The 13,028-nt window shown below is 41.8% G+C and overlaps 1 long non-coding RNA gene across 2 annotated transcripts in view; it reads left to right on the forward strand.

Annotated features, from left to right (window-relative positions):
* Positions 1 to 13,028, forward strand: part of LOC134338090 (uncharacterized) — a 95,792-nt gene that overhangs the window by 56,040 nt on the left and 26,724 nt on the right. The gene's annotated exons all lie outside the window — the stretch shown is intronic.

Genomic DNA, 13,028 nt, shown 5'->3' on the forward strand with positions numbered 1-13,028 from the left:
GAAGATCGTGAACACGGCGCAGCACATCACACAAACCAATCTTCTGTCCTTGGACTCACTTTACACCGCACGCTGTCGGAGCAGTGCTGCCAGGATAATCAAGGACACGACCCACCCAGCCAAAACACTTTCCGTCCCTCTTCCCTCCGGGAGAAGGCTCAGGAGCTTGAAGACTCGTATGGCCAGATTTGGGAACAACTTCTTTCCAACTGTGATAAGACTGCTGAACGGATCCTGACCCGGATCTGGGCCGTTCACTCCAAATATCCGGACCTGCCTCTCAGTTTTTTTGCACTACCTTACTTTCCATTTTTCTATTTTCCATTTATGATTTATACTTTAAATTTTTAATATTTACTATCGATTTGTAATCCAGGGAGTGGGAAGCGCAGAATCAAATATCGCTGTGATGATTGTACGTTCTAGTATCAATTGTTTGGTGACAATAATGTATAAAGTATAAATGCAGCAGATGCTTAAAATCTAAATAACATTCAGACAATGCTGGAGGAACTGCATCATTTTGTGTGCGTAACTCAGATTTTAAACATCTTAAAATCCCTGGTAAGATTTTACCCTCACCTGGACTGACCTAGAACCTGCCAGCTTGCAGTTCCATCCCTGTTTCCTCTCTTCTTATTCTGGGTTCTGCTCTTGTCCTTTTCGGTTCTGAAGAAGGGTTTCAGCTAAAGCTGACTGCTCAGCCGACTGTTTCTTTCCATCTAAAGATGCGGCCTGCCTTGTTGAGTTCCTCTAGCATCTTAGTGAATTGCGAATTGACTTTATTACTTACATCCTTCATATACATGAGGAGTGAAAATCTTTACGTTATGTCTCCGTCTAAATGTGCAATGTGCAATTTATAGTAACTTATAATAAATAGTATGTACAACAGGATAGTCAATACAACATAGAAACACAGTTGTGTCAGTCAGCACGAGTTAATCAGTCTGATGGCCTGGTGGAAGAAGCTGTCCCGGAGCCTGTTGGTCCTGGCTTTTATGCTGCGGTACCATTTTCCGGATGGTAGCAGCTGGATCAGTTTCTGGTTGGGGTAACTCGGGTCCCCAATGATCCTTTTTACATACCTGTCTCTGTAAGTGTCCTGCATAGTGTGAAGTTAACATCTGCAGATGCACTGGGCTGTCCGCACCACTCTCTGCAGAGTCCTGCAATTGAGGGAAGTACAGTTCCCATACCAGACAGTGATGTAGCCAGTCACAGTATTGCTTATACAGACAGTAAAGGTGGGGGCTTAGTACACAGCCCTGAGGGGCACCTGTGTTGAGAGTCAGAGGGACAGAGGTGAGGGAACCCACTCTTACCACCTGCCGGTGATCTGGGATCCAGCTACACAAGGGTGAAGGCCGAGATCTCTGAGCTTCTCGTCGAGCCTGGAGGGAGTTATGTTGTTGAATGCAGAACTGTAGTCCAACTGTAATTATGCAGTTTCCTCAAGATTTTCAGAATCTGCAGAATCTCTTATGTCTCTGCTTACGATAAGTGAAACAATATGCAAGAATACTTGAAATACTCAGCAGGTCAGGTTGCGTCAGATAGATAAACAGAGTAAATGTTTCATCTTGATGATCCAGCATTCTTTTTTTTTAGATTTCAATTAATGAGATTTCCAGCAACCATTGTGTTCAGCATCTCACAGCTCCAGAAAAGCTGTTTCCCTTTCTCTACATTTGCCCTCATTTCAGTTAAAGGCCTTCATTGCCTCTGTGATCAATTGCTATAGACTTGGTCTCCACCTAATCACAGGAAATTTCTTCTCCCTTTCCACCTTTCCCCTTCTCCGTTAATTAACCATGCTTGCTCTCTCCATTTTCCAGCTTGGATGAGGTGTCGTTAACCTAAAACATTGTTTCGGCTCTCTCTCCCCACAGATGCAGCCTGACTTGCAGAAGGTCCACAAACTTTTGTGTTGCTTCAGATTCCCAGACGTTGCAGTACCGTGTTTTCCAGACCAAAATGACATTCCACTTTGATTGCCTTTCATTCGCATTTGAAGATCTTAATTTCTGCTTTTCAAAACTTGTTAAGACCAGACAGTGACATTCCAATAGCCCTTCTAAATTAATATATTGGAAAGCTAATGCTCTTAAACTGAGCATTGATATTAATGGCAAAGTAAAGCTGGTTAATTATGATTTATACTTTGTTGCCTGGGTGCCAGTTCAGTTGCTTTAACCGGTCCATAAAATCCACAATTAGGGTCAAATCAATTGTGGTAAATGGAAGTGGAATTCTGATTTGATTGAAAATATGCTTGTTGTACAACATATAAGTCACAAGGAAAGAGAGTCTTTATTGCTGTGCCTTTGCCCTATTTGTGTTGCAATATTATATGACCACAAGATCTAGGAGCAGGATTAGGTCATTTGACCCATCGAGTCTGCTCCACCATTCCATCATGGTTGATTTATTGTCCCTCCCAACCCCAATCTCCACCCTTCTCCCCACAACCTCTGTCACCCTTACTAATCAAGAACCTAGCAACACACATCAAAGTTGCTGGTGAACGCAGCAGGCCAGGCAGCATCTCTAGGAAGAGGTACAGTCGACGTTTCAGGCCGAGACCCTTCGTCAGGACGCGCCAGTTCGTGTGTGCTAGAAAGTGGGTCGCCACATAACCCCCCCCCCCGCCCCCGGAACTGGCGATACATCCCCCAATGTCCACAGTCTGGATCGGCCTCTGTTTGGGAGGTCTGCCCCTGCACCGCGGTGCCTGAGCCTGAACTGGCTGCGCCAAGTCCACATGGGCCGGTTTGAGTCGGTCCACTGTGAAAACCTCCTCTCTCCCCCCAATCAAGAACCTATCAACCTCCACTTTAAATATACCCAATGACTTGGCCTCACAGCCATCTGTTATAATGAATTCCACAGATTCATCACCCTCTGGCTAAAGAAACTTTCCCTCCTCTTTGTTGTATATCTTTCTATTTTGAGGCTGTGCCCTCTTGTCCTAGACCCTCCTCCCCCCAGAATAGGAAATATCCTTTCATAATGCACTCTATCTAGGCCGTTCAATATTTGATAGGTTTCAAAGAGATCCTCCCTCATTCTTCTAAACTCCAGTGAGTACAAGCCCAGAGCCACCAACTGTGCCTCATACATTAACCCTATCACTCCTGGAATTATTATTGTGAACCTACTCTGGATCCTCTTCCAAATCAATTGTTTAGGAGCTAGTGTGTGGCTGGACTGCAAGAATGCATTGGGAAATCAGATAAACGGTACCTGCACAACAGGAGGAAGTCACATCTATGTCCTTATGCTGATTCATGAGCTCAGTCAGACTGCTGAAGGGAGGGCAGGACAGCTTCATGTAGATTGGAATAGATGGATTATTCTGAGATAACTCAATTTAATCAGAATGCATTTGCTTGGAAAATGTGCCTTTTAACATTAATTGAATTAATCTACTAAATAAATATCCTGCTTAATTTTGAATATCTTTTTTGTTCAGTTCAAATGTTTTTTTTCCAGGCTTAGAGCAGCGAAAGAACCTTTGAAACACATCATTCAGAACTGCTAAAATCTGATTTAGCCTGAGGCCTTAGCAGCAGTCTGGCCGTGTGCCAGTGTAAATAATTTTTTTTTGTATTCTTGGTCGTAGAATATGTAAATATTTATGTCCTGTGTTAAGAACTATCCAGCATTATTTAAGATACCAAATGTACACGTTGAAGGGAAGCAAAGATTTTCTTCATTTGTGCATCATTTATAAATTCATTAGCAATTTCAATGCACATTACAAACTGGAAGAATCCTTTCACTGGTGCCTATTGTCCTGGTCATGGTCAATAAAAATCTGAATATATCCGTGTTTGAAAATGGGAACTTTTTCCATTTCAAGAACATGGTTTCAGTCTCAAAGATTCTGTGGTTATGGAGCGAAGTTCATAGTTTTCTGCTCCACCACAAAACAGGCGAAGCAAACTATCAACAACCAGTCGTGTGCAAGATGTGCCACTGGCCATATTCCTGTTCTCCTAGGCTGAACTTCATTTCTGTCGGCCTTGGCCCCAATCCTGAGTGGACTGAGAGACCCTGGTGAATTGGTTTAGCCGAATTAGATTATTGGAGCCAGAACGTCAGCAGGGCACGGACAGGCTGATTGACATCCTCTTATACCGTATGCACGAGCATGAAGCACGAGATGAAGATCATATCCAAGGGATTGTGTAACAATTAAAGCAAAGCATGAACTAATTCACTGATGAAAGATTTAAGGGTGTTAGAGTAAGTTGCCACACATGGAAGTGCACTGGACTAAGCATTTGTTTTATAGTAACCATCATCACCTTCTCAATGTGTTCAAACAAAGAACATAAAACAATACAACACAGTACAGGCCCTCCAGCCCATGATGTGTGCCAACTTTTTAACCTAGATCAATCTACACCCTCCCTCCTCCACAGCCTTCCATTTTTCTATTATGTAGGTATAGCAAGACTTAATATTATTAAACAGTACCTCCACCCTATCAGAAAAAATCCTGATATTTTAGTCCTATAGCCTAAATGCAAGAACATGTCAACACAGCATGTGAACCCCATTCCTCCACCCACTACCTATCATTGCCGATGAGGAGGAAGCCATCAATTACCATGTGCGGTCAGTGGATAATCTGGAATTGTGTATTGGAAGGACAGATACCAGCCGTATCTCCTTCCATAAGACCATGACATACAGGAGCAGAAGGAGGCCATTCAGCCCATCGAGTCTGCCACTTCATTCTCATATCTACCATGACACCCATTCTTCTTCTAGGTAGGTTTTTTGGAATCAAGGATGACTTCTGCATTCTGAGGTGTCCGATGATGTCAATTTGTGAATTGCCAACATCTTTGGCCATCCATAACCATTCAGGAAATAAATCCAGCAGGAATAGAGCACTCATTCCGGTTAAATGGAAGGACATAATTAATTCTATTCCTTTGTTATTCACTCTTCAAGATCTTCTTGCTTTTTTTTAGATACACGAATTCCAAAAAGAAACAGAAGAAGAAAGCACAGTTCGGCAGGCTGTCTTGATTCAGCCTTCACAACACTTTATGAGTAGTGAGTCCTGTTACCCTCTCTCTTAATATATCTGTCCAGAAATCAGAAGCAGGAGTACAATATGCGCAAAGTCTGGAGATACACGGTACTACAGATGCTGGAATCCTGAGCAACCAACAACCTGTTGAAGGATCTGAGGGTCAAACAACATCTGGCGATAGACAAAGAAGATTTATCAGGTCTTAATGCAGGGTTTTGAACTGAAACATTGGAAGTTCCTGCCTCCTCCCCAAACAGATGTTGCTCAACCTGCTGAGTTCCTCCATCAGACTTAATGATGTAGCGTATGACTAGGTCTGGGGAAATGGGACTGGTAAAGTAGATCAACAAACCAACCATTTCTACATCTGGCGATTGGACAAGCATTTTGTTTGTTGCTACACCAGTCCAAAATCAAGGACACATATTTGCTTATTCTCTCTGTTGTGCTTTATCCTCTGCCTTAAAATTTAATAATTTTCACTTTGAAAGATACAATTGAGTCTATCTTAACGATTTCCAATTGCAAAGTATTTTGCTGTTCTGTACTTTTGTAAAGAAGCCTCTAAGCCTGCAGTTTTTCGACCTGGGGCCCATGGACCCCTGCTTAATGGCATTGGTCCATAGCATACTAAAAGTTGGGAACTCCTACTCTAAGCCCTCGCTTCCCATTGTTATAAACAATATTGTAATGTCTTTGTGAATACATCGAAACATGGCACAAGCAGATATCCGTAGTACTGATGCCTACTTGCAAAGCAACACCCATTAAACTCTGATTGCAGATCACATTTCTGTAGAATAGCTACCATATTGAAAAGCAGGCTCACTGAGTGACTCAATAGTATCATGAATGAAGCATACACATTAATGTTGGAAGAAAATCATTCTTATCATTCATTCATGATTTTCCCTTGGCATGAACATTGAATTCTCCAACTTCCGGTAATTCCCTCCCCCTCCCTTCACCCATCCCTGTTTCACTCTGCCCCCTCCCCCAGCTGCCTATCACCTCCCTCATGGTTCCGCCTCCTTCTACTACCCATTGTGCTTTCTACTATTCCTCCTTCACCTTTCCTGCCTATCACCTCCCTGCCTCCCCTCCCACACCCCTTTATCTTTCCCCTTACTGGTTTTTCACCTGACACCTACCAGCCTTCTCCTTCCCACCCTCCCCCCACCTCCTTTATAGAGCCTCTGCCCCTTCCCTCTTCAGTCCTGACAAAGGGTTCCGGCCCGAAACGTCGACTGATCTTTTCCACGGATGCTGCCCGACCTGTTGAGTTCCTCCAGCGTGTTGTGAGTGTTCCTTAAGTAAACTATTACTGCTCCGCTATTTGTAAGAGCAGCTGTGAGATACTAATAATGTTAATAAAGTATATACATTTAATGCAAATGATGAATATAGTCCTGTAATTACTTTTGGAGAGTGTCTCTGATTCCCTATTGGATTTGGTGCTGATATAACTTGTGGACTGCATACTGCCCATCCCACAAACTCTTTGACCCTCTACCATCAGGAAGGAGGTGCAGGAGCATCAGGACTAGGACTGTCAGACTGTGTAACAGCTTCTTCCCTCAGGCTGTGAGACCTAACGAATACACCGCCACCACTGAAGTCCCATCACTAGGGCAGCGAGCTGTTTACTTTTTACCTGTGCTGCACATTACATGCATTTTGAACTATATTTTATTAACCTATTTATGGCAATATTTTCTTTAATGTGCTGTGTGAGGTATATGTTTTGTGGGTGCTATGAGATCCAGAGGAACGTTTTTTCATTTGGTTGCATTTACGTAAAGTCAGATGACAATAAACCTGAGCTTGAACTTGAACTCAACAGAGGTTTAGGTTCGTTGTCAGATTTGCTGGAATTTGGAATGTTGTTTCCTGAAGTCTATATTGGGGGTCCAACTCGAACATCATTTCATGATTGGCTGATTCACCATTCAAATTTGGTTCATCTCCAGAAAAGATCCTTCAATTTAAACCTTTGGATTTTGTCACCAATTTCAACCAACTATCTCTTGCTTCCATAAATTTTGATTTCGGTCCTACCTCCCTCTTGAATGAGCTCAGCAGCGTAGTAAAAGAACCAAATTTGTATATTGGTGTTCCTGTGCCTTCTGAGCACTTTGACCAATATCAGTTTAAATGTGTGTTTACCTGGGTGCTTTATACTTTCGATGGAGACAAAATGACACTGGTCAGATCCCAGTGTAAACACACACACACACACACACACACACACACTTCAGGCATCTTCACAGGGCTCCCAGAATCCAGGATTCTCTGCTCTTCACAAACCATGCCGCGCCCTTCCAGAACCTTCTCTCGTCTTGACCATTTAGATGGTGTGATGGGAAGGCCACTATTAGTTATTTGAAAGGATAATGAGGTTTGAGGGAAGCTCTGAATGCAACCCTTCAAGTGAAGCAGGGGTAGGAAATTGAGTCAAAGTTCCCTGTGCCAACATTTTTATTGAATATGTAATCACTTATTGATGGACCTGCACTTAGTCTTGCCTCAGTATCACGAACCTGTGAGTTCAGAATGAATAGTTGACCCTATATGTTTGATGGATTGGGGACCTACACAAGGTAAACTTGGTTAATTTTCCCAAGGTCCCCAGCTCCCTTTTCTGAGGTGCTGCTTAACCATAATGTGGTTTTTATTTGATACGATCTTCCTTCTGATCAGTGATGCCTTGGACTCTTCTGTTCAACACTCAAGGCAAAATTTGGCTCGGTCTTCTCTCGATTCAGTGTTGAGGTGAGTGACGTTATCCACTCCGGTTCAGGAGCCTGATGGTTGAAGGGTACCAACTGTTCCGCAAGCTGGTGGTGTGGGACCTGAGACTCCTGTACCTCCTTCCCAATGGCAGCAGCAAGAAGAGAGCATGGCCTGGAAGGTGGGGTCCTTGATGGTGGATGCTGCTTTCCAGTGGCAGTGCTGCTTGTGGACTGTGTTGAGTCGAAGGGTTTGTTTCGGTGGCTCTATCATCCAGCTGTGGCATTTGAAGCTGAGTGATATGACAGAACCCAAGTTTACTTGAGTCCTTTTCCACGTTACAACATTCCATAAGGATACAACTAAGGGCCAGTGCTAATAATTAAATGCAAATATAGACCTCAACATAGTTATGACTTTGTGAATTAATGGTACCAATTTATATAAATGTTAGTCCTTCAGGAATGATTATTGATCAGAATTTATTTTATCACAAAAGCCTCACGTGAACAGGTCTAATAAGTGCTGTTCGTGATCGCAAAGTACTTTCTGCTGGTTTGGTCTGAACATTTTGGAATACGCTGCGTTTTCTAAATGGAGATTCAAGATCAAGACAGACAAGGCTGCAGATGCTGCAATCTGGAGCACAACATAAAATACTGGAGGAACAAACAGTATCCAGGCAGGGAAATGGACAACCGAAGATTTGGGTTGTGGTCCTTTAGCTGGAAAGTCACTGCTGAAGTGGTGAAATTGTCATGAGCCAACAGGCCTCTGCAGCTTGCTGTAGAGTGTTAGGCTTCCAGCTTTCTCAAGCACCCATATTTATTAATCGTTATTTTAATGAGAGTCATTGAACCCTTTGCTTTCTGATTGATCTGGTCAGTTAAGTGACTGGCATGGGTGTCCTGCATTCTATGATTATTTAAAGATGACTCTTGATTAAGTGCCTTAGCATTGTTGTGTTGGAGAGAATGGAGCATCTCGCGGTGTCGCTGGTCGTTCCCTGAGGCTCTGTTGGTATCCCTGTCTAATCCCTTGTTTCCATCTCTTCACAGGGAATCTGTCACCGCTCCCCCCCCAACCATCCCGTTCCTGGGTCAAGTCACCTGCCTCTCCTGGGTTGAGTTGGCACCTGCGACCTCCGTGACACAGAAAGCCCGCCGTTCCTCTGCACTTGGGTCCAGTCCTGCGAGCGCATACCTTGCCAAAAAATAAACAAAACTTCTAGTAATTTCACTCATTCTGACTCAGCTTACATACTCTGTGTGAAGTTCGACCAAAAATCTTTCCCTCAAAGTAGTAGTTGCTCTCCATGCACCCTGCTCACCTCATTTGACAAATGTGGAGCAGATTTAGTCCCTTGTCTGAAAAAGGATCAAATGTTTGTCCATCCTTTCAATACATTCAACAGCAGTGAATCTCTCTCGATCTTGCCCGCTATTCAGTATCAGAATCACTGACTTGTATATGGTGAAATCTGTTCTGTGGCAGCAGTACGGAGCAAGACGTGAAATTACTATGAATTGCAAGATAAATAAATGTCCACATGGTTCCTGGAAAGCCCTCCTTCATCATGTTCAAGGTATCAACGGAACTCCTGCTTTCAGCATTAGAGCTCACATATTGCGGTTGTGTCAAAGCACCTGACGTGGCATTCTACATAGAACTCTGCTCCATAGTACAGTCCTGTCAAAGGGTTTCGGACTGAAATGTTGACTGTACTCTTTTCCATAAATGCTGCCTGGCCTGCTGAGTTCCTCCAGCATTTTGTGTGCGTTACTCGGATTTCCAGTGTCTGGAGCTTTTCTCTTGACTGCCTTCTTGGTGCTGCCTTAGTGGCTATCTCTCATTTGGAATCAAATATCATGGCTAATGGCTTTCGATCTTACGAGTTCACATCATGGGCGACCTCACCTGGTCCCTCAATATCACCGCCCTGAACAAGAAGGCACAGCAGCACCTCCACTTCCTGAGGGGGTTGAGGCAAGTGAGGTTCCCAGCCCACCTATCGTCTTAACTGAATTCTACAGGAGCATCATTGAGAGCGTCCTGACAGGTTGCATCTCCATTGGGTCTGGGAACAGCCGAGCTTTGGACCGGAAATCCCTACAAAGGACTGTGAGAACAGCTGAGAGGATCATAGGGGTCTCCCTTCCATCCATCAGGGACATTTATCAGGAGCGCTGCATATGCAGGGCCCTTAGTATTGTTAAGAATCCCACCCATCCATCCAGTGTCCTCTTTGACTTTCTACCATCAGGCAGGTGACTACGATGAATAAAACAAAAATGGTCAGGATGGGAAACATTTTATTCCCTTAGGCCATTGGACTTCTAAACTCCTTGCTGCATCACATTCGAAGAGTCACTGGTAAATCTGCTGTGTACCTGACAATATTTAATTTATGCACTCTACTTTGTTCATTTATGTGTAATTCATCCATAGATTTTATATCTAAGTTATTGTGTGTTATACAGTATATGTGTTATGTGTACCACTGTGGTTTACACTCTAGACCAGAGAAATGTCTGATTTGGTGGTATACATGCATATAGTTAAATGACAATAGACTTGATTTGACTTGAGTTGATGATCAGATGCTGGTTTACGGATCAAGCTGGTAAACACCTTCAGTTCTGTGCATTGTCCTAATCGTTCTTGCTTTTTTTAAAAGTTCAAGAAATAAAAGGAATGGGTTACCTTGTCTATTGTCCAACACTAGATTTGATGCAAAATAATCAGCTTCAGCTCATGCATAGTATCTTAATAACCAATCTTCAAAATAATCTTCCTTTCTATGCTATACCTTTAAGCAAGACGTGTTCCAGGAGGTGAGCAGATTTCTCAAGTTGCAACTTGCCCCTGGTCCAATCTCTTCCAGGGCTACTTGTGCATCATATTGTTTTGAGTTCTCAGAGTAACTCCACTAACCTGCACAATATTGTTTGCTGCAAGAGAAATACACAAGCTGAATGGTTCTTGAGCTCAGTCATAAGTTCCAGGTCTTGTGATATAATTAATCTATGCTGTCCTGCTGTCCTAATCTCTAGCGACATGCCTATGCAATAGCTACTGCAGCTTGCTGAGGTGTATTCTTTTGTTGCAACAATCTCTGTGTGTGGGTTCAGGAAAACATTGCAATAAACAGCTTTGGTGCCTTGAGAACATCTAAAATTTGCCAAGATACAGGTGAGGCAGGCAACGAATGAAGGAAACTTGCTATCCTTGTTACTAACTTCAAAGCATTTTATGCTTTAATGCAAAATTATTTATTATCTAAGATTGGCTCTTACGGCAGGTTGTCTGTAAACATTGGTGAGAAGCAGGAACACCATATGACTCTACACCATATCACAATACATAAAAACAGAGAACCATAGAGAACCTACAACACAATACAGGCCCTTCGGCCCACAAAGCTGTGCTGAACATGTCCTTACCTTAGAAATTACCTAGGGTTACCCGTAGCCTTCTATCTTTCTGAGCTCCATGTACCTGTCCAGGAGTCTCTTAAAAGACCCTATCGTATCCGTCTCCACCACTGTCACCTGCAGCCTATTCCACGCACTCACCACTCTCTGCGTAAAAAAAACTTACCCCTGACAACTCCTCTGTACCTGCTTCCAAGCACCTTAAAACTGTGCCCTCTCATGCTAGCCATTTCAGCCCCGGGAAAAAGCCTCTGACTATGCACACGATCAATGCCTCTCATCATCTTATACATTTTTGTAAAGTCCGCCAGTAATGTTAATTTATTTTTTCTTCATTGATTTACTAAACAGAAGTCCACCGCTCTGCTTGTTCAGACAACTAAAACCACAATTTAAAACAAAATTGCTAAATACTCTTTTACCGCTTCCATTGAAACCATTTCAGTGTCTCAAACTTCTCCTCGTAAATGTATTGTAGTTTCCCATCCTGTTATCTTGCCTAATCTATACCCTTCATTTGAGCATTTATATTGGACGTCATACTATTCCTCTGAAAAAATATCTTTTTGCTTTTGTTCCTAACCTATGAACGAAGGAAGAGCATGTGAATTGAAGGTTATTTTATCCACTTGTACTCATAAATTCAGAGCTTTTATATTTGACCTCTCGTTTCCTCTTCTTGTTCGTATCTTTCAAGATTTCTCCATTAAACATACTCTCCCTTTTATTCCTTTTACCAATATTACATCACACTTACTTATACTAAATGGCATCAATTAACCTCAACCAACAATCACAGACATCTCTTTCCTATTTCACAATAGCAATTAAAGCAGGAATGCTGGCAAACATTTTCCTTTCACTGTAATCCAACAATACTATGTCAGACATTGCAACCTACTCAAGATCAACCGACTCAATAAAGAACCAGACCATTTAAATTTAGGGCAAGGATGGATTTTAATTGCTTAGATTATCTTCTTTTAAGAAAGATCTAAGATTCAGTTTTGTGGATCATCAATGGATGTCAGTTTTTGTGTAGATTATTTTTATGATTGTAGAAATGAGTACTATTGTTACACAGCTCTGATCAAATCAAAACATTTCAATGAACTTTGCATAATCAAATGAATTTTGTTGTGTCTGTTGTCAAATCCTTTTCCTGTCTGACATTAGGATAAACATTACTTCCAAGTTATTAGTGGCAGACTTGCCAAAAATTTAAATTTAAATTGTGGCAGGAGTCAGGTGTAAAAAAAGGGGAGCTGGGGAGCTTTCTTAAAACAGCATTACAAATAGCCTGATTTCAGTTACTAATAAACCATTCTTAGTGTAATTCACCATTATAAAGATCACATATTAAAACAAATTAACCTTTATTACTAATTAAAATTAACACCTCATTAAATGGCACAAAAATGTAATATTCAGTCAATAAGAACTCTGGTTGTATCCTATAGTAAAAGGATTTTTATTAAACAATAGTGGTGTTAAAGTTTAAATTCCACAAAGAAATATTGGAAAATATAAAAATCAAAATAAAATTATCTCTTCCTTCATTAATCTGGAAAAGACACTAATTCTGAAATGGTCCGATGTTGTTTCAGTCATTTGCTCAAAAACACACTTCTCTCCATCTTTCTTTAATGTTTTTGCATTTTTCTTGCTGATGTCAATAAATAAACTTTATTAATTAATCATAATATTATTAATAATTAATCCTTTATCTCAACAGTAATGTACTTCTTAGTCAGAATGTAATGGGTTCAAATCCCTTCACAAGAGCTTCCAGAGCAAAACTGAGAAAAAGT

The sequence above is a fragment of the Mobula hypostoma genome, chromosome 26 (genome assembly GCF_963921235.1).
Source record: "Mobula hypostoma chromosome 26, sMobHyp1.1, whole genome shotgun sequence".
Lineage (NCBI taxonomy): Eukaryota > Metazoa > Chordata > Chondrichthyes > Myliobatiformes > Myliobatidae > Mobula > Mobula hypostoma.